Raw genomic sequence first — 3895 nt, 5'->3', positions numbered from 1 at the left:
ATGTGTGTCAAGTGACTCACAGGAGTAGTCGTGGATGGCTGAGGCGGAGGGAACAACATCGGCGGTGGCGGAGGCAAAGACTGACCCATGCTCGAAGCAAAATTCTGCATGTACTGGAACATCTGCTCCATCCTAATCTGATTTTCTTCCTCCATCCTCCGCCGCATCTCCTCCATCTGCGCCACCATCTCCTCTTGTTTCTTCCTTGCTTCTTCCACCTGGGCCTACAATATTTTATTGCAATATTATAATACAAAGCTAAAGTATAACAACAAACGAAAAATGAATGGAAGAGAAAGAACCTGGAGAGCCTCTATCTGCAACTGTGAAGTGGTGGGTCGTGGCTGTATCGCCGGGCTCAAGTCCGTGCTCCTAGCTCGGATTTGGGAGAGAGAGGGAGTAGAGGCCATGTCGATTACGCCATCGCCAATCCAATATCGGCCATGCTTCTTGCCTCCTCCCACCTTCATCACGATTTCTCCATCAATGTCCTCGGAGCTCGGATCGAAGTCTGGCCCGTGAACCTCCCTAGCCATCTTTGTATACTCGCTGACGCGACTGTGTATGCTAGGATGGCTGTACGCCTCGGACGGGTCGTCTGGGTTGAAATCGATATCGGCCGTCGCCTTGCCCTTTTTGGAGAGGACCCATGCCTTGAGCTGGGAGCAAGGTCGGCCATCATGTGACGCCGACTGCGGCAAAAAATACAAAATGATTAGGAATTATGTAGAACTGAACGTAAGAATAAAGAATTGAAGTTGCGTACCCATTTTTCTCTATATTCATCAAGGCTTAGGCTGCCTTGATGGTGTGGTGCAGTCGGTATCTGCAAACGCCGCTGCCGGCAAGCAAGGTGGTTCTCCAACCACCCGGGCTCCAACCACACGTCGACCATCTTCTCCCAGCACTGGATATGCGCACGACACCACCACGGAGGCACCTACAACATCAAGCGTGTGACATATGAAAAAGAAATTGAGCCTAATTAATCTTAAATAGTAAGTATCAACGTTCTTTACTTACCCTCATGAATTGGTCCTTAGTCAGGTTCATTGTTCTTGCCTCCTCTTTTCTAATCTTCCTCCGTCTGTATTGAGCGTGGAATTCGATGATGACCTGGATGCGCGCCTCGTAATGCATGTCCTTCACGAGCTTCTTGGCGGCTACATCACAGACGGCCTTCGTCTTGGCCTCGAATCCCACCTGGCATCTATAGAAATCCTGCATATAGACGCGTATACAATTATTATTTCAAGAATGTCGAACGTAGGTGATGTATTGAGCAATTTAGTGCGAGGAGTACTTACCCACAGCTCGGCCTTGACCCGCTCCGCTATGTTGGGGAATCTCCTCTGTTGACGATCAGGGACGTCGGGGGCGGCGACGTAGTGGTCCCATGTGTAGGCCGGCTGCTGCTGTCCAGCGTACACCACCAAGCCAGGGAAGTGAACCCTGCACAAAAGGCCAAGGATCCCGTTGGCCTTACGGTTGTGGTCACCCCCACTGAGCTTAATCCAACTCCTGCACAAGTTATTAATATAAATTATTAGTTTTTTAACTTTCAACATAAGAACATTATTAAGAATATTTAAAGTTACTTACTTGGTCCCAACCGGTTTAATCAGCGGGCGTAAATGCTCAGGTATCGGACGCTTCGGTAGGGATGAGGGACCTCGCAACCATATCTTGGACTGGGCATCCCCTGCCTCCCCGTCCCCGTCCCCCTCCTGCTCCTGCTGCTCCTCCTCCTCCGCCTCCTCCTCATCGTCGTCCCCAGAGGCGTGTGCGGAAGGTAGCTCCTCCTCCTTCTCCTCCTCCACCTTAGGTTCAGGCGACGGGGGTCTCGCCGCTTTACCCTTCCCTCGAGGCCTCTGGATTGTGAGACATGCAGGCAGCACGGGCATCATCTCTAAGTGGCAATAGAGAATGTATATGATACAAGATGCTCTGCATGCACACCATAGGGAAAGTTTTCGATTAAACTGTATGAGGCAATGGTTACTACAATCATAAAACTAAGACAACTATGATTATATTGAGTAGTGATCTATCTCAAGTGACCTACAAAATTAACACAATGCGTGCTCCAATACAGAGGTAAAAGCATGCTTCTAGCATGTAGACTGAGCACTGTACAAGAGTAGGATTGTGGGGAAAATATTCTATTGGCAGAGTTATTAGTATCTAGTTCTGGGTAATGACCACATGATCTGTTCGTACGACAGGCATGGAGGTCAAGATCGTCAAGTAGCTAAGGAGTTAGTATCTACTAGTCAAAGATGCAGCAAGTCAAAGAGGTGTATTGCTTGAAATGTAGATGACAAGTTCAGTTTGTAGCCCTTCCCATGATTTTCCTGCAAAATCCCTGTCTTCCAAACAGGCCCTCAGCTAGCCAACCTAATGCTATCACCAATCCAAAGGCAACCATTTTATTACACTTTCATGTATCTGAAGCTAGAGACTTTATAAAGTCTTATGCAAATTTCTTGCAACTGATGTTGATTGACTGCATTTTCATAACCTGTTGTCTTAAACAAATGCTTACTATGGGCCACAAGGTGACTTCGGTCTTGTGCCTAAGAACAGGCACTGTGACTAAATAATACATGGCTGCTTTTCAATTGGATAAAGATTTTGGCTGAGATGCTACCATAACTAGTCATATCTTCAAAGTTGAATGAGCATCACATACCACTAGAGATCAAGATGTACACTAAAGGAGAATAGCCTGAGCCACAAAGGAATGCTTAATGATACTGTATATATCAAGGAAGCACACTTTACAACAACGAATGAGCCATGCTTTTTTTAAAATTTGGTAATGTGCTGCAGAGGATGAAATGTACTGGATCCAGCTCACTGCTTTATGGGGTCACACAAAAAATCTGAAATACAGACCTAGTAAGAGATATGTAGTATGCATACAGATTCCCAGTGGCATGCACAGCCAAAAAGATTAGCATAAGTGCAAAACTCAGGTCAGTTATGGATATCCTCATTTGTTGGAATTGCCTTGAGATTTGTAATATTTTATGGAAAAAGAGTACTCTTTATATATGTGTCGCCAAAGGGTGTATAGATGGCATAACCATGCAAGGAAAAAGTGAAACCTCAAGGCTTCATGGAAAGTATGAGCCTAATCTATTTCTGCTTGAATGAAATCTTCTCAAGCATGGTACAATCTTCTGGTACTTCCAACATTTTCCAAAGCTTGTGGCACCCTTCGAGTCTAACATCTCATCGTATTTTCTTTGTCAGTGAAAATCTTCATACAGAGGTTGCCATTGTAACAAAAACTTGCAGTAAATGACCTAGCTCACAACAAATATATATGGAATGTCTAACTAATCATTGTACATCCCTATTTTTTCTAAATAAATAACAACCTACATCTAACACTGAACTCATAATTAGCATCCACATGTGTCCATAACTATAAATCAGATGCTTGAAGATCATCAATGAATTGGAAAAAAATGAGACACGTGAACAATGGTCAGGTAAGCGCTTCATACATACTTCTCCCGAGTAGAACACATTTAGTTGATTTTTAATGGCATTTTCTTTCAAAACCAAAGGTAACCCCAATGAAAATTTGATCTTGATGGAAGCACCATGAGAGCAACATATCCTGCTGAGTAATGTTAGAAGGAATCCCCCAAAGATTGTCTACTATGGATAAAAGTTTCATACATGTTGAAACATACTAATTTCATACCAACTGTGATGAAATCCCTAGAGCGTATTGTCCCCCCCCCCCCCCCCTCACACTATCAACATGCACTGATGCACCTATAATTGTATGGGTAAGTAATTATGAGAACACCGTAGAAATGGCAAACACTATCTCAAAGATTTGTCTCTCACAACCCAAAATTGCACAGAACAAGCATTC

The 3895-nt window shown here is 44.4% G+C and overlaps 1 long non-coding RNA gene across 1 annotated transcript; it reads right to left on the bottom strand.

The window, feature by feature from the left end:
* Positions 1–878: 878 nt before the first annotated feature.
* Positions 879–1335, bottom strand: LOC111256499. The gene is made up of 3 exons (XR_002676609.1): positions 1308–1335; positions 1024–1221; positions 879–940 (listed from the first exon to the last, which is right to left on the bottom strand). It is a non-coding gene; the product is annotated as an uncharacterized LOC111256499 (long non-coding RNA).
* Positions 1336–3895: the final 2560 nt, after the last annotated feature.

Source organism: Setaria italica, chromosome II, assembly GCF_000263155.2.
Source record: "Setaria italica strain Yugu1 chromosome II, Setaria_italica_v2.0, whole genome shotgun sequence".
Taxonomy (NCBI): domain Eukaryota; kingdom Viridiplantae; phylum Streptophyta; class Magnoliopsida; order Poales; family Poaceae; genus Setaria; species Setaria italica.
This window is presented reverse-complemented; position numbering and strand designations above follow the sequence as displayed.